We start from the raw sequence: 19,183 nt of genomic DNA, 5'->3' as shown, positions 1-19,183 counted from the left end.
TTCAGTATTATTCTATAGTGTAGAAAATAATAAAATAAAGAAAACCCTTGAATTAGTAGGTGTGTCCAAACCTTTGACTGGTACTGTTCGTCAATAATAGTGAAGACATCAAAACTATGAAATAACACATATGAGTAAGTTTCCAAACTTTTGCCTGTTACTGTATATTGTACCAAGGGCAGTTTTTCAGTATCACTAAATGTTTTGTATTAAATGTTAAAGTTTTAAAAAGCATGGCCTATTTGAAATGTCAATTAATGACATAACCTTTATGAAACACCTAAACATAAAAAAAAGAAATTATGGCCCCAATTTAAAATACTGGATTTATAAAATGGTTCAATCTAAAGCAGCCTGGAATTACAAATGTTAAAAATAATAATAATAGAGAAAAAACTAACATTTACTCAGTTGAGCAGTGCTCATGAAGAAACAAAAGGCAATATATATGGTATGTCATGTTTGAAAATCTTGCATTATTTATCCAGATTCTGTATAAATGAGTTCAGTTCAAGGCTGAGACTGTTTCTGTTATTCATTTTACATGGCTAATTTGCTTTGACACTTAAATTATACAAGTTATACATTTGAATCGATCAAGAATGGTTAACATCCTGTGTGTTTTCCATTGTTCCAACCAAAATTCATCCTGTCGCAAGTGAGCAATACTTCTGTGAACTCAATGAAAGTGTTAGGAGTGTGGTGTACACTGAGTATACAAAACATTAAGAACACCTGCTCTTTCCATGGCATAGACTGACCAGGTGAAACCAGGTGAAAGCTATGATCCCTTATTGATGTCACTTGTTAAATCCACTTCAATCAGTGTAGATGAAGGGGAGGAGACAGGTTAAAGATTGATTTTTAAGCCTTGAGACAATGGTGTGTGTGTGTGTGTGTGCCATTGAGGGTGAATGGGCAAGATGAAAGATGTGTGCTTTTGAACGGGGTATGGTAGTAGGTGCCAGGCGCACCGGTTTGTGTCAAGAACTGCAACACTGCTGGGTTATTCACACTCAACAGTTTCCCGTGTGTATCAAGAATGGTCCACCACCCAAAGGACTTGACACAACTGTGGGAAGCATTGTAGTCAGCATGGGCCAGCATCCCTGTGGAACGCTTTCAACACCTTGTAGAGTCCAGGCAACTCAATATTAGTAAGGTGTTCCTAATGTTTGGGATACTCCCGAGGGGCTCCCAAGTGGCGCAGCGTTCTAAGGCACTGCATCTCAGTGCTAGAGGTGTTGTCCGAGTTTGCTAATTGGCCCAGCGTCGTCCGGGTTTGGCCGGTGTAGCCCGTCATTGTAAATAAGAATTTGTTCTTCAATGACTTGCCTAGTTAAATAAAGGTTAAATAAAAAATAAAAAATAAATAAATACTCTGTGTATGTCAACTGCAGTCCTGCACCACAGTTAATTTGTCTGATTTGCTGCCGTGGCATTCATTCCTGCCCTTGTAAGATGGTCCAGCTCTTATGGCACGTCATGTGTTCTGGGACTTATACAGGACAGGTTACTCTACATTTCATTAAGGACTTTAGATAATAGCAGCTGGAGGACAGGGTATGTATGTCTGGTCTAAATTCATGAGACATCACTGTTTGGGGTATTGGAGTTCAATAGAAGGTCATTAGGTCTGTGTAACACCCCCAGCACTTTTTAAAGTCTAATGCAGAGAATATTCGGTGACTAGCTCTTAGTTTGTGTTACTGTTTTAAAATAACGTGATTATTTTCTATGATAGTTTTTAATTGTTGTATTCTGGCCTGTTTTTTCCCCCATTCTCCTCCCTTGATTTTTACGAACTTGTGTTTTTTATGGTAAATAGCTAGCTACCTCAGAAGACCTCCCCTGGAGATAGCCTGCACTCCCTCTAGTTGTTTCTTAGGATTTAGGACGCTCCCTAAAACACTTCAGCGAGCAGGCCTTTCTAATCGACCTGGCCCGGGTATCCTGAAAGGATATTGACCTCATTCCGTCAGTAGAGGATGCCTGGTTATTCTTTAAAAGTGCTTTCTTCACCATCTTAAATAAGCATGCCCCATTCAAAAAATGTAGAACCAGGAACAGATATAGCCCTTGATTCACTCCAGACCTGACTGCCCTTGACCAGCACAAAAACATTCTGTGGCGTACTGCATTAGCATCGAATAGCCCCCGCGATATGCAACTTTTCAGGGAAGTTAGGAACCAGTATACACAGGCAGTTAGGAAAGCAAAGGCTAGCTTTTTCAAACAGGAATTTGCATCCTGTAGCACAAACTCCAAAAAGTTCTGGGACACTGTGAAGTCCATTTAGAATAAGAGCACCTCCTCCTGGAGGGCATGCAGTGTGCCACTGGTGATGCTTTGGGCAGACCGTACCACCCTCTGGAGAGCCCTGCGGTTGCAGGTGGTGCAGTTGCCTTACCAGGCAGTGATACAGCCCGACAGAATGCTCTCAATTGTGCATCTGTTAAAGTTTCTGAGGGTCACCTTACCACAGGCTCAGCTGAAGGCTCTTCATTTTGACCCTTGAACTCCTCACAGCATTGCTTGCACTTTACTCACCGACCTCTCCAAAGGCCACGAGAAGAAAATACAGCTGCGATTAGTCTATCGGTTAGACAGGGTTGCCAGTTAGAATCCCAAGTCTGATGGGAAAAAATGGTCTGGAAGTGAGCTGGCAACCGGAGGGTTGAGGTTATCGAATTCTAGATGCAATTGTCTGCCGTTGTGCCCTTGAGCAAGGCACTTAAACCCCCACAACAGCTCCACCAGTATGGCAGCCCTCTGCTCCTACCTGTATGTGTCTTTCAGAAGGGTTGGGATAAAAAATAAGTCACATTTCAGTTAGACCTTGTGTACAATTGACAAATAAAGTAATCTTAAACTTATACAGTGACCCGATGCCAGCGCATATATACTTACACCACTGTGCGTCAACGTACTAACTATAAGAGAAGAGACCCCTTACCGGCTATTAGGGCCAGGACGATACCAGTATTGTGATACTCGTTATCGTGGCAAGGAAACAAAACACAAAGCGGATTTAACTTCTTTAGGAAAACAGCCCTAATGTTGGAAACATAATAATGTTGTCATCCAGAGTCACATGTATTTATTTTACAAGCTATAGAACACAATATTTTACATAAAGCAGTTTTTTACAGGACCAATGATCTGTTTTGTGTTTATATTTTTGTTGTGGGAAAAAAATATTGCAATACTGGTATCGTCACTGCCCTACTGGCTATGGTGTCAGGACACAATATTGTAATATTGTCCTTTGCTATCTGGGCACTTGGTATATCTATCCTTCTCATATCCTTTCTTAGGAAACCATCCTCTCCTTAGCTGTCTGGAGATCAACAACTAAGTGCAGGAGTAGCACTTTTGAGTGGCAGATTGAGGCAGATTGTGCTTTTAAAGCCAGGGTCTGCTTTTCTGGGACTGTATCTTAGTACATCCCTGTCCTGGTGGCAACAGTGACAGCAGCAGCTCTCCCTGTCCAATCATGGGCACTATCCAGCTGCTCCCTTCTGGACCCCCTGCTCCACCTTGGGCTCTCTAGCATTCCTCTCTGACCCTCGCCAACACAGCCCTTCACTTCACGGGTCTGTAGCTGGTGATGGTGGATTGCTTGCCTGTTTCTCCTCTGGAATTGATTCTGACCCCATAAACCTCCATACCAGATCCCGTACTGGGAGGTCCAATGCAGTTGTAAAGCTTTAAAAAAAAAAAGCATGGATGACCCAAAATGTATAGGATTGAAAACGCCCCCCTCACTATTATGGCCATGTCATTTTTGCCAATGTTTGGAGAGCATTCTGGCACAAAATGTTTTCCATGCATCACACAAATGGGTTTTACACATTGGCAGTGGATAGGGAGATTCACCCCTAAACAATGTAACATACTTTGGAACCTATCAAAAGGCGCTATATTACTGCAACCCATTATTATTACTGTTATTAAGTCTATTGTTGAATTGGCACAGCACATCTGTCATGAGATGTCTCTGGCTCACTCTCGACCGGCGCCCGGATGCAGTGTGCGGTCATGCGTGTGCATAATTGTGTGTGCCAGTTAGGAGTGTGTTGGTGTTTTTCGTGGAGGGATTTGTCAGCTAACTAGACGAGGTCACCACCAGAAGCACCTTATCCCTGGGCTCAGCAAGCCACTTACGACTCCACTACTTGGCCTCCCCGAGTCCCAATTTCCCTTAAGTAGATTAGTCTCACTCCTTCCAAAAAGGGAGAGCAGCCCTTGCTGGCTCCCACAGGCGAGCCCAAAGCCCCCAGCCCGGCACGTCTTCACCCAATAAGGCATTCCAACAAATAAATAAAATTAAGACAGGCAATAGAGTTCTCCTCTCCCCTCCGCTCTTTAATCTGGGGAGTTTATGTGCACCGCTGTCATCCAACGGCTGCCTGCACTGCGGAATCAGACACAATGGTAAATGTCAATATTTGCCTCGGTGAGATTAGGTAGGTTTTTCCAATAGGATTTGATATCCCTCAACCCAAGCCTTCCACTCACCGCCCTGGCTTCGGACTCCCAACACCGGCAATGGGCTTTCCGTCGGGAGCGGGTTTATTCTTTGCCAGATTGTACTCCCACTGGAAATTAATTCCCCCGCTCATTTGCACACAATCGAGCCTTTGACTCCAAACACAATACATTACCATAAATATTGGAGAGGTTTCATCCTTTTGTCGATTTGTAGACAGTTGGTCTATCAAAGAGCCGCTGTTTTAGAATCCACTGAGACTTGATACCTGAGGTATTAGATTGAAATGTTCTGTGTCTACAAATATGTAGTTGCTTAACCTCCATATGGATCTCTCCCTCTTTACACTCTCCCTCTTATTCTTCTTTCTCTCCGTCTTCTGTTAAACCCACAGTGTGTGTTTGGCAATGGTGAGAACACCAAGGTGCGCGTGTCAGAGCTGGAGGAGGAAGAGAGGACGCTGAAGAAGGTCAACAAAGACCTGTATGACTTCTCCACACTGCTCCTCACCAAGCCCAGCTAGAAAAGAGCCTGGCCATGGTTCCCCATCCCACCAGCAGGGACTCTACTGGGGGGGTGACACTGCAAGCCCCCTTCACCACAGACCGGTAGGCTAGGGAAAGATAAGTTAGTATGTGTCATTCATATAGTTTGTTTTTGTAAGGGAGAGAGTACATTCAACAGGACCTGGGGTGCAAAAGTTGTACCATGGACCATATTGCCTTTATCATGATACCCTTCACGCTATCTCTCAAGCAGAACTTCAAACCTCTCATTAAAATAGAAAGAAAATGGTGTTGTTAAATAGGGAACAGTGGAGTGTTTGATTTACCCTGTGGAACTAGCCAGAAGCCTGTGAGTTCTGTTTTTCAGCTTACACTACCTGTAGAAAGCATGGATTTGGTTGTGTAGAACTGCTGGGCAGTGTACAACTGCAGAATGGTTTTCTTTTCAGAATCCTTCAAAAAGAAACACACAATTAACCGCTGTCAAAAAGGGAAGAGTTTGAGCTCTGAAATCGCCCTTCCTCTCATCACTGCTAATTCTCCACTGAGGGCACTACGTTAGAGGCAGCCACATAGAAACAGCTGTTGATTTTATCCTCTTTTTCTCAGTTGCCCTGCTTTGATGAGATCTAAAAAATAAAAATAAATATTTGTGTGTGCCTCTTCGGTAGAGAGAGGCAACTGCTAAGAACAGCAGCCCTCCTGTGTAGAGAAAGCCATGGCTTTAGAACTTCAGCCCCTGTTCACCAAGGAGAGAGATGACTTACACACACCCCAACGTTGACTCCAATTAACTCACTGTTGGGGGTGGGGATCAGGTCAGTGAGATGGAGCTTTTGAGGACCTTGATCACAGATTAATCAGAGTCCAAGGGTTGACAGTGAAGAGTGTTCAGTGGGGGGGGGGGGGGGGATTACGTGTTCCAGTAATAAAGACAACAAGACCAACTGGATTTGTACTTTTTTTGTGTTGTGTATTCTCCACAATAAGTGTTTTTGTACCTTTCTGAGAACATGGGAAATTAAAGCATAAACTAAATCTGCACATTGTTGCTTCTTGGCCCACTTTTTGCAATTGATCCGCTGTTAAAGATTAGAAAAGTGTACCTCCTGGATGCTCAATACAATGATGCAAGTATTGAAATAGTATTGAGCTAGAATGAAAGCATTGGATATTCTTATTTTCATCAAAATGTAATATATTTACATTTTTGTCAACATGCATAGGAACATTTTATGTGAAATTGTCTTAATGAAGAAAGAACCACATTTCAAGAAAGAAACAAGTATTTTATCCTTCCTCTTGCAAATTAAGGTTTTTCCCCCCCAATGCTATCAGCGAGCTTCAGAAGGTTAGGAGTACCTAACACTCAGTGGAACATGGACCCTTAACGCACCCGTGAAGACAGCCAGTGAGACCGCTAAACAAATGACCTCAAGATTAGAGATGAGACTTAGTTTCTTATATATGTGCACATCAATTGAGTAACAAGGGAAGCCATTTACCCTCTCACCTTGTGGCACTCTTCAATATTAGTCCACGGCCCAAATTGGTGGTCCCTTGTGGCTCAATTGGTAGAGCATGATGCTTTTAATGCCAAGGGTTGTGTGTTCGATTCCAGCTGGGGCCACCCATATGTTAAAATGTATGCATGCATGACAATTTGACAATTTAGTCATTTAGCAGACGCTCTTATCCAGAGCGACTTACAGTAGTGAATGCATACATTTTCATTTCTTGCATTTTTTTTGTACTGGCCCCCCGTGGGAATCGAACCCACAACCCTGGCGTTGCACACACCATGCTGGCATTGCAAACACCATGCTCTACCAACTGAGCCACAGGGAAGCATGACTAAGTCACTTTGGGTAAAAGTCTCAGCTAAATGGCATATATTATTAATTAACAGATCAAACCACTTGAGGCAAGTCTGGACAATTGTTGAAAATGTGCAACATGTAGGGTGACTTTCCCCACTGAGTATGGAGATGAGCATTGTGTGTGAGCTGCCATATATGTGTGACACTTCCATTTGAATCAATGAGGCCCGGGGATGTGAAATGAGGCTGATTGCTGTGACCTCCCAGCTGGATGCTGCTAGTCCTGGTGATAATCACAGTGGTTAGTGCTACACTGGAATTTGATGAGCTAGTGCTCAGCTTCCTTTGCCTGGTACTTTTCTGATTGAATTAGAATGTACCACGACTATCTCCAATTATTTGGATTTTTTTCCTTGGATTTTGACCGGTATCACTTTTCCCGTAACTGTTAATTTGGGGAGATTCCAATTCTGCAGGCACACAACAATAAATAAGACGGGCATAAGATCAAACCTTTTCATTAGTGCAGTGGTGTATGGAACCAGCTGCATTCATGTTGCACATGGGACAGGAATTCCAATCTATCTGCTGTAACTCTGTCCCCACCTGCGAATGTCTAATTTCCCATCTTCTCCCTATTGATTGTGTGCTTTGCTGCCTCCTCATTAATTCATTTTGTAGGAGGAATAAGACTTTCTCCAGGTTTTTCTATTTTTGTCTTTTATTAGTAGAACAGTGAGTAATTATTTTCCTTTTTTTTTTTTTTTTTTTATTCATCATATGCTGGTGCTACTGTTAGGGTTATCTAAGACTCCAGCCACCCTAGTCATATCTATGCATATTCACTTTAATAACTTTACCTACATGTACATATTACCTTAAATGACTAGTGGAATTTAAACTTGACCATCTAGAGGAAGTAAAAGTCGTAACAAGTTTTCCGTAGGTGAACCTGCAGAAGGATCAATTCATGGGACAGGTGAGGCAGATAAAGATGCTGATTAAACAGCATGATTATTACACAGGTGCAGCTTGTGCTGGGGACAATAAAAGGCCACGCTAAAATGTGCAGTTTGGTCACACAACACAATGCCGCAGATGTCTCAAGTTTTGAGGGAGCATACAATTGGCATGTTGACACTAGAGTTGTTGCCAGAGAATTTTATGTTAATTTCTTGAATGTTCATGTCCGCCTCTAACGTTGTTTTAGAGAATTTGGCAGTACATCCAACTGGCCTCACAACCGCAGACCACGTGTAACCCAGGATTTCCACCTCCGGCTTCTTCACCTGCAGAATCGTCTGAGACCAGCCACCCGGACAGCTGATGAAACTGGGGGTTTATACAACTGAAGAATTTCTAAACAAACTGTCAGAAACCGTCTCAGGAAAGCTTATCTGCGTGCTCGTCGTCCTCACCAGGGTCTTGACCTGACTGCAGTGCGGCATCGTAACAGACTTCAGTGGGCAGAGTCTCACCTTTGATGGCCACTGGCACACTGGAGAAGAGTGCTCTTCACGGATGAATCCCGGGTTTCAACTGTACCAGGCAGATGGCAGACAGCGTGTATGGCGTCATGTGGGCGAGCAGATTGCTGATGTTAATGTTGTAAACAGATTTCCCCATGGTGGTGGTGGGGTAATGGTATGGGCAAGCATAAGCTGCTGACAATGAACACAATTGCATTTTATCGATGTCAATTTGTGTCAATTTTTATCGATGTCAACATGTTCCAGTTCAAATCAAATCAAAATCAAATCAAAATTTATTTATATAGCCCTTCGTACATCAGCTGAAATCTCAAAGTGCTGTACAGAAACCCAGCCTAAAACCCCAAACAGCAAGCAATGCATGTGAAAGAAGCACGGTGGCTGGGAAAAACTCCCTAGGAAAAACTCCTGAGAAAGGCCAAAAACCTAGGAAGAAACCTAGAGAGGAACCAGGCTATGAGGGGTGGCCAGTCCTCTTCTGGCTGTGCCGGGTGGATATTATAACAGAACATAGTCAAGATGTTAAAATGTTCGTAAATGACCAGCATGGTCAAATAATAATAATCATAGTAATTGTCGAGGGTGCAACAAGCACGTCCGGTGAACAGGTCAGGGTTCCGTAGCCGCAGGCAGAACAGTTGAAACTGGAGCAGCAGCATGGCCAGGTGGACTGGGGACAGCAAGGAGTCATCATGCCAGGTAGTCCTAGGGCTCAGGTCCTCCGAGAGAAAGAAAGAAAGAAAGAAAGAGAGAATTAGAGAGAGCATATTTACATTCACACAGGACACCGGATAAGACAAGAGAATACTCCAGATGTAACAGACTGACCCTAGCCCCCCGACACATAAACTACTGCAGCATAAATACTGGAGGCTGAGACAGGAGGGATCAGAAGACACTGTGGCCCCATCCGATGATACCCCCGGACAGGGCCAAACAGGCAGGATATAACCCCACCCACTTTGCCAAAGCACAGCCCCCCACACCACTAGAGGGATATCTACAACCACCAACTTACCGTCCGAAGACAAGGCCGAGTATAGCCCACAAAGATGTCCGCCACGGCACAACCCAAGGGGGGGGCGCCAACCCAGACAGGAAGACCACGTCAGTGGCTCAACCTACTCAAGTGACGCACCCCTCCCATGGACGGCATGGAAGAACACCAGTAAGTCAGTGACTCAGCCCCTGTAAAAGGGTTAGAGGCAGAGAATCCCAGTGGGAAGAGGGGAACCGACAAGGCAGAGACAGCAAGGGCGGTTCGTTGCTCCAGCCTTTCCGTTCACCTTCACACTCCTGGGCCAGACTATACTTAATCATAGGACCTACTGAAGAGATAAGTCTTCAGTAAAGACTTAAAGGTTGAGACTGAGTCTGCGTCTCTCACATGGGTAGGCAGACCATTCCATAAAAATGGAGCTCTATAGGAGAAAGCCCTACCTCCAGCCGTTTGCTTAGAAATTCTAGGGACAATTAGGAGGCCTGCGTCTTGTGACCGTAGCGTACGTGTAGGTATGTACGGCAGGACCAAATCGGAAAGATAGGTAGGAGCAAGCCCATGTAATGCTTTGTAGGTTAGCAGTAAAACCTTGAAATCAGCCCTTGCCTTAACAGGAAGCCAGTGTAGGGAAGCTAGCACTGGAGTAATATGATCAAATTTTTTGGTTCTAGTCAGGATTCTAGCAGCCGTATTTAGCACTAACTGAAGTTTGTTTAGTGCTTTATCCGGGTAGCCGGAAAGTAGAGCATTGCAGTAGTCGAGCCTAGAAGTAACAAAAGCATGGATTAATTTTTCTGCGTCATTTTTGGACAGAAAGTTTCTGATTTTTGCAATGTTACGTAGATGGAAAAAAGCTGTCCTTGAAGCAGTCTTGATATGTTCTTCAAAAGAGAGATCAGGGTCCAGAGTAACGCCGAGGTCCTTCACAGTTTTATTTGAGACGACTGTACAACCATCCAGATTAATTGTCAGATTCAACAGAAGATCTCTTTGTTTCTTGGGACCTAGGACAAGCATCTCTGTTTTGTCCGAGTTTAAAAGTAGAAAATTTGCAGCCATCCACTTCCTTATGTCTGAAACACAGGCTTCTAGCGAGAGCAATTTTGGGGCTTCACCATGTTTCATTGAAATGTACAGCTGTGTGTCGTCCGCATAGCAGTGAAATTTAACATTATGTTTTCGAATGACATCCCCAAGAGGTAAAATATATAGTGAAAACAATAGTGGTCCTAGAACGGAACCTTGAGGAACACCGAAATTTACAATTGATTTGTCAGAGGACGAACCATTCACAGAGACAAACTGATATCTTTCCGACAGATAAGATCTAAACCAGGCCAGAACTTGTCCATGTAGACCAATTTGGGTTTCCAATCTCTCCAAAAGAATGTGGTGATCGATGGTATCAAAAGCGGCACTAAGATCTAGGAGCATGAGGACAGATGCAGAGCCTCGGTCTGACGTCATTAAAAGGTCATTTACCACCTTCACAAGTGCAGTCTCAGTGCTATGATGGGGTCTAAAACCAGACTGAAGCGTTTCGTATACATTGTTTGTCTTCAGGAAGGCAGTGAGTTGCTGCGCAACAACTTTTTCTAAAATTTTTGAGAGGAATGGAAGATTCGATATAGGCCGATAGTTTTTTATAATTTCTGGGTCAAGATTCGGCTTTTTCAAGAGAGGCTTTATTACTGCCACTTTTAGTGAGCTTGGTACACATCCGGTGGATAGAGAGCCGTTTATTATGTTCAACATAGGAGGGCCAAGCACAGGAAGCAGCTCTTTCAGTAGTTTAGTTGGAATAGGGTCCAGTATGCAGCTTGAGGGTTTGGAGGCCATGATTATTTTCATCATTGTGTCAAGAGATATAGTACTAAAACACTTTAGTATCTCCCTTGAGCCAAGGTCCTGGCAGAGTTGTGCAGACTCTGGACAATGAAGCCCTGGAGGAATACCCAGATTTAAAGAGGAGTCCGTAATTTGCTTTCTAATGATCATGATCTTTTCCTCAAAAAAGTTCATAAATGTATTACTGCTGAAGTGAAAGCCATCCTCCATTTGCGAATGCTGCTTTTTAGTTAGCTTTGCGACAGTGTCAAAAAGAAATTTCGGATTGTTCTTATTTTCCTCAATTAAGTTGGAAAAATAGGATGATCGTGCAGCAGTGAGGGCTCTTCGATACTGCACGGTACTGTCTTTCCAAGCTAGTCGGAAGACTTCCAGTTTAGTGTGGCGCCATTTCCGTTCCAATTTTCTGGAAGCTTGCTTCAGAGCTCGTGTATTTTCTGTATACCAGGGAGCTAGTTTCTTATGACAGATGTTTTTAGTTTTTAGGGGTGCAACTGCATCTAGGGTATTGCGCAAGGTTGAATTGAGTTCCTCGGTTAGGTGGTTAACTGATTCTTGTCCTCTGACGTCCTTGGGTAGGCAGAGGGAGTCTGGAAGGGCATCAAGGAATCTTTGGGTTGTCTGAGAATTTATAGCACGACTTTTAATCTTCCTTGGTTGGGGTCTGAGCAGATTATTTGTTGCAATTGTAAACGCAATAAAATGGTGGTCCGATAATCCAGGATTATGAGGAAAAACATTTAGATCCACAACATTTATTCCATGGGACAAAACTAGGTCCAGAGTATGACTGTGGCAGTGAGTAGGTCCAGAAACATGTTGGACAAAACCCACTGAGTCGATGATGGCTCCGAAAGCCTTTTGGAGTGGGTCTGTGGACTTTTCCATGTGAATGTTAAAGTCACCAAAAATTAGAATATTATCTGCTATGACTACAAGATCCGATAGGAATTCAGGGAACTCAGTAAGGAACACTGCATATGGCCCAGGAGGCCTGTAAACAGTAGCTATAAAAAGTGATTGAGTAGGCTGCATAGATTTCATGACTAGAAGCTCAAAAGACGAAAACGTCATTGTTTTTTTTTTTGTAAATTGAAATTTGCTATCGTAAATGTTAGCAACACCTCCGCCTTTGCCGGATGCACGGGGGGTTTGGTCACTAGTGTAACCAGTTCCCGAAAATATCCAGCTACTTCGCACACAGCCATTGAAGAGGAGTGGGACAACATTCCACAGGCCACAACAGCCCATTAGTAAGCATTTCACTCTTGGTGTACACCTGTTTTTTTTTAAGAAGCATGTGATAAATAAAATTTGATTTAAATATGACGAGGAAATGTGTACTTGCGCATTCAGCTATTTTTCTTGGAAATAAATGACATATTCTTGAACTTATTTTTTGCTATTTGCTTTCCCTTCCATTCTCTTTCATGCTTGGCTGAGTTTAGCAAGCACCTCAGCCACAAGCGACCCCACTGGCGGACTTACCATTTGGCAGAAGAGGCAATTGCCTTAGTCCTCACATCATCAAGGGCCCTCATGAGCTGGGCATATAAAAAAATCTTTTTTATTTTTTATGTGAAATAATTTCTCTACTTTAGGCCCCCATGTTTCACTCAAAACCCTCTGTTAAAGAGAGTTCGAGATTTTGGCTATGATGCCCTTTATCTACTTCCCCAGAGTCAGATGAATTCGTGGATACCATTGTTATGCCTCTGTGTCCAGTATTAAGGAAGTTAGAGGTAGTTTTGAGAGCCAATGCTAACTAGCGTTAGCGCAATGACTAGAAGTCTATGGGTAGCAGATACCCATTGAATTCCAGTCAAGCAATTGCGCTTTAAACTGCTCACAGACATAAAAATGAAGTAGATACAGTGAATTCGGAAAGTATTCAGACCCCTACACTTTTTCCACATTTTGTTACTTTACAGCCTTATTCTAAAATGTATTAAATTGTTTTTCTTTCTCCTCAATCTACACAAAATACACTGTAATGACATTGCAAAAACAGGTTTTTAGAAATGTTTGCAAATGTATTAAAAATAGAAAACTTTATCACATTTACATAAGTATTCAAACCCTTTAGTACTTTGTTGAAGTACCTTTGGCAGCGATTACAGCCTTGAGTCTTCTTGGGTATGACGCTACAAGCTTGGCAGACCTGTATTTGGGGAGTTTCTTCCATTCTTCTCTGCAGATCCTCTCAAGCTCTGTCAGGTTGGATGGGGTATTGTCGCTACACAGCTATTTTCTCCAGAGATCAGGTTCAAGTCCGTGCTCTGGCTGGGCCACTCAAGGACAATCAGAGAAATGTCCCAAAGCCTGTGTGTTGTCTTGGCTGTGTGCTTAGGGTCATTGTCCTGTTTTAAGATGAACCTTCGACCCAGTCTGAGGTCCTGAGTGCTCTGGAGGAGGTTTTCATAGAACATTGCCTAGTCACTTTTACCCCTACCTAAATGTACATATTACCTCAACTACCTCATAACCCTGCACATTGACTCGGTTCCGGTACTCCTTGTATATTGTTATTTATTGTTCTAATATTTTTATTTGCAAATGTTCTTTTTAACTCTGCATTGTTGGAAAAGGGCTTGTAAGTAAGCATTTCACAGTAAACTCTACACATGTTGTATTTGGTGCATGTGACAAATAAAATTTGATTTGATGGGAAATGCCTTCTTGATTGTTGTTTATATCCATCACAAAAAAAGGGGGTATTGAGAAGATTACCTAATCTGTGGGTTTTCTCTAATCAATTCCAACATTGGAGTAAGGACAATAAAACAATGTTCATTACAATTCCGTTCTGTGCAAATTACCATTTGTGGGAAAATCAATAAGGAATTATTATTTCTAATCCTCGGGAGAGGTGAGAAGTGGGCGAGAATGAGGGAGCGGTGGGCGGAATGTACAGCTAGCTCGGGTCGATGGTCGTTGGCTGTAATAGACGCATTCGATGTCCCCTGAACTAACAGAGAAGGAGTGAACTTCATTATCTTGTATGGAGGTGTATGTGCACACAATTTTAACACGCCAAGCCATCATGGTAAAAAATTGATTGCGGAGCGCACAACCAATTCTTACAAAAGGTTATGTAAAGGAATCAACATTTGTATGCCATGTGAATGTCTAATGGATGTCTTGGCATTTAAATAACAAAAGTCCCTATATGGTAATGCTTCTGTGCATTACTAATGCTGAACATAACAAAATTACCATTCTTGCCACCTGACTAAAGCAGAAGAGAAAAGGATGAAAAAAGTTCATAAATTGAATATGAAGAGAGAGAGACAGAGACCGCTGAGGGGAACCAATATAGGGATTCCCCACTCTTCTTTAAAGCTACAATCCTTCATTGAAACAATAACAAAGCAGTCACCCTGCCTGTGTTGTTGTAAAAAGCTGAGGGATGGTCCTGGAGAAATGTAACAACTCTCAAATTCATAGACAGCTATGGATGCAAGGACTGACCATCTATGATATAAACATGACCGTTTTAACCATGTTTTGAAGCTATACAATGTTTGTTTACATTTACATGGTTTAGAAACATTGTAGTAAAACCAGCTTATATTTATGCAACAGTTGAACTAATGTAATGGGGCATATTTATAAGTTATATTCTTCAAGAATCAATGAATCAACACTATATAATTCATTTATTAGTCCAAAAATTGATGTAGCAACTAAGGATTCCAGCTGTAACCTTGTTTATTCTCCACATTTCTGCCGAAGAGCAGCGGTAACGAGATAGAACTCATTAGCTTTTATCTGTGCCAATGGAGGATCCCAGTGAGATGCCGCCATGAAATTAAACACAACAGAACCAGGTGCTTTGAGGACAGCCGCCCTTCGACGCAACACCCAGAGCCTCAATAGTGGACCGTCAGGCATATTCCCAGTTCCATCTTACTTTTAAGGATTATCCTCTTGGGGATTTGTGACGCAAGCAGAAAGGTACAGAAGCATCAACGGCACGATAAGTGGGTATTGGGATATCGCAATGATATTTAGCCCATTTTGTGGTGAAGCACAACAGATCAAATAAAATTGCCTGACTGAAACAACATCTTTGCAACTGTTTATCTTCTGCAGACTTCAGCAATTAAAGCCCTCCTGTTTTGCGAAGGCTGCGCTCGCCAAAACCCCAGCTGGTAGCACTTTGAATGCTTCGGAGATATACAAACAAACACAGAAAATAGAATCTGTTTCCAGAGATGAAATCAAGATTCATTTGCCAGATGCTATAGAGATGGTTTTTCACCACATTTTAAGTGGGACAACCTTCTGTGTGTCTCGCTGTTTTAAACAAGCCTTTCTTCTGGGACTGTTGAGCACGTGCTGACTGCAACACAAGACGCCTCTTGCTTTACACTTGGTTAAACAAACTGTTCATAGCGCTCCCGTTTGTGCTGTTTCACATAATTGAGGGGTAATTCCTCCCTAGTGGGAGGCCTTGTTCACACATCTCTAAGGGAAAGGAAACACTTGTTGTGTTTCCCAGCTTTGTCAACTGTCTTCCTACTGTAGTTGGGCACAGGTTTGAAAGACCACTATCTTGGTCTTGGATTCACTGCCTTCATAGAAACCTGAGCCTTTGCTGTGAAAGACGGAACCACAGTACAAATGTATTCATGTAAGACCAGGATTATTGGAATTCAGTTACAGTATGGCAAAAGATAGGCTTAAAGTGTGGGTGTGAAGCAACAACAGACCTTGGAGGTACTTTCTGTCCTGGTCAGCAAGGAATTCATATGTTAGGGTTGTGAGAAGTAATAATCACTTATACCGTAAAGGAACAAATTCATGACTTCAAAGTAGTTTGACGAGGTATAATGGTTGTCTGTCCGAAGGGTCATAGAAAGGCTAAGCGGTTCCATTTTCTAGTGGCACTCATGAGAGAATTTTTTGTTTTCAGATGAGGCACAACTTTGAAGAGCAATGCTGTGTACTCGTATAGTATGGTATACAGTGCATTCGGAAAGTATTCAGACCCCTTCTCTGGTCTGATGAAATCAAGACTGACCTGAATGCCAAGCGTCACATCTGGAGGAAACCTAGCACCATCCCTACGGTGAAGCATGGTGGTGGCAGCATCATGCTGTGGGGATGTTTTTCAGTGGCAGGGACTGGGAGACTAGTCAGGATCGAGGGAAAGATGAACCGAGCAAAGTACAGAAAAATCCTTGATGAAAACCTACTGCAGAGGGTTCCAGGCCTCAGACTGGGGCGAAGGTTCACCTTGCAACAGGACAATGACCCTAAGCACACAGTCAAGACAACGCAGGTGTGGCTTTGGGACATGAATGTCCTTGATCGGCCCAGCCAGAGCCCGGACTTGAACCCGATCGAACATCTCTGGAGAGACCTGAAAATAGATGTGCAGCAATGCTCCCCATCCAATCTTACAGAGCTTGAGAGGATCTGCAGAGAAGAATGGAAGAATCTCCCCAAAAACAGGTGTGCCAAGCTTGTAGTGTCATACCCAAGAAGACTCGAGGCTGTAATCGCTGCCAAAGGTGCTTCAACAAAGTGCTGAGTACAAGGTCTGAATACTTAAGTAAATGTGATATTTCATTTTTTTTCTTCTAAACTTGCAATAAAACAATTTAATCCATTTTAGAAAAAGGCTGTAACGTAACAAATGTGTAAAGATTCAAAGGGTCTGAGTACTTTAAAGAATGCACTATAAATGATTCATAAGGAAAGAGATTCCACTACCATGACATTGTATGGAGAACTTTTTGACAATGTACTGATTATTCTAACTTTTAGACATCTTGTTTTGATGATGATGATGATGATGATGATGGATCACAACAAATTCAACCAAACATGGCTTTAGAGAAAGAAAATAACCCCATATTAGGATTTATTTAATGGCAGCATTTAAGTTAGTCCCCAGCTCCAAGTGTATCCACTGCATGCCTCTGCTGCACCCTCCCCCTGCGAGGTCCATATGTAATGAGGCAGAAAACCAGGAGTGAAAGCATCTGTGGAGGATCCGCGTCCGTAAATCCACAGCCTTGAGCTCTGGCAGCTCCAGTCCATGGGAAGCAAGCATTGAAAACCTCATTGGTAATGGAGGAGGGGAAGGAAGGCAGGAGGGGGATGATGGGAGGGGGTGAGTTAAGCAGGGGTGCGAAGAATACAGAACTGCCTTTTTGGGGGGGAAAACCTGAAAAGACTTGATGTCTGCTAGTTTTAGAGGGTGTCAAAACCCAGTGTGTGCATTGTGCATTGTGCAGAGGAGAGAGAAGACAAGACATTGAGCGATACTGTACGCTCATGTTACATCTAAAACAAGAGATTACCATGAGGGAGAAGACTGTCTTGTCTTCTCTCTTGATGTCTGCTAGTTTTAGAGGGTGTCAAAACCCAGTGTGTGCATTGTGCATTGTGCAGCGGAGAGAGAAGACAAGACATTGAGCGATACTGTACGCTCATGTTACATCTAATACAAGAGATTACCATGAACTGAACACTGGGTGAATGACTGAAGGCTTACCCAGTGGCAATCTGAAGGAAGAGATGAATTTCCAGGCGAGAGGTTTCTTATGAGGTGAAGGAGCTGAATTCTGTAAGATCCCTTCTACCTCCCCCTCCTTTCTGCCCCCTTTCATCCTTCGGACATGCACTCCTGCATTCTGACACTTCACCTGTTCTTGGAACGCCAGTTCCAGTAGAAAAGGGATGCCTAGCCATGGAGTCTTCAGTGCCATATAGGCAGGACTTGCTTCCAAGCCTCCCAGCACCCCCAAACTGTCACTCCTAAAAAAGGTCAAATAGGGGGTGCTTAGAATTGTCCTGTTTCACACGTGTGCAAGTGTGTAACTTGTAGTATATCTTAGTAGTATTTTTTTGTATTATATCTTTACTAGTAATGTACAGTACCAGTCCAAAATTTGGATACACCTACTCATTCAAGGGTTTTTATTTATTTTTACTATTTTCTACATTGTAGAATAATAGTGATGACATCAACTATGAAATAACACATATGGAATCATGTAGTTAGTTGACATTCTTCAAAGTAGCCACCCTTTGCCTTAAGACAGCTTTGCACATTCTTGGCATTCTCTCAACCAGCTTAACCTGGAATGCTTTTCCTGCAGTCCCACATATTCTGAGCACTTATTGGCTGCTTTTCCTTCACTCTGCAGTCCAACTCAACCCAAACCATCTGAATTGGGATGAGATCTAGTAATTGTGGAGGCCAGGTTATCTGATGCAGCACTCCACCACTCTCCTTCTTGGTCAAATAGCCCTTACACAGCTTGGAGGTGTGTTGGGTCATTGTCCTGTTGAAAAACAAATAATAGTCCCACTAAGCGCACACCAGATGAGATGGTGTATCGCTGAAGAATGCTGTGGTAGCCATGCTGGTTAAGTGTGTCTTGAATTGTAAATAAATCACAGACAGTGTCACCAGCAAAACACCATCACACCTCCTCCTCCGTGCTTCATGGTGGGAACCACACATGCTGAGATCATCCGTTCACCTACTCTGCGTCTCACAAAATGTTAAAGGTTCTTAAAATTTTCCAGATTGACTGACCTTCTTGTCTTAAATAATGATAGACTGTTTCTCTTTGCTTATTTGATCTGTTCTTGCCATAATATGGACTTGGTCTTTTACCAAATAAGGCTATCTTCTGCATACCACCCCTATCTTGTCAAAACACAACTGATTGGCTCAAATGCATTAAGAAGGAAAGAAATTCCATAAATTTACTTTTGACAAGGCACACCTGTTAATTGAAATGCATTCCTGGTGACTACTTCATGAAGGTGGTTGAGAGAATGCCAAGAATGTGCAAAGCTGTCATCGAGGCAAAGGGGGGCTACTTTGAAGAATATAAAATAGATTTGAGTTGTTTAACACTTTTTTGGTTATTACATGATTCCAAACGACCTCCGCCCAAACGGGGTGCCTTGTGAGGGCGTGCCTTGTGAGAATTCGGAGGTGGGTGAGTAAACCTCCACTACCATCCGTACTATTGGCCAACTTCAATCATTGGAAAATA

General features: G+C 42.8%; 1 pseudogene; it reads left to right on the top strand.

Annotated features, from left to right (window-relative positions):
* The window catches only part of LOC115151263 (WD repeat-containing protein 18-like), a 79,040-nt pseudogene extending 73,405 nt beyond the window's left edge, over nt 1-5,635 (top strand).
* Nucleotides 5,636-19,183: the final 13,548 nt, after the last annotated feature.

The sequence above is a fragment of the Salmo trutta genome, chromosome 17 (genome assembly GCF_901001165.1).
Source record: "Salmo trutta chromosome 17, fSalTru1.1, whole genome shotgun sequence".
NCBI classification, from domain to species: domain Eukaryota; kingdom Metazoa; phylum Chordata; class Actinopteri; order Salmoniformes; family Salmonidae; genus Salmo; species Salmo trutta.
This window is presented reverse-complemented; position numbering and strand designations above follow the sequence as displayed.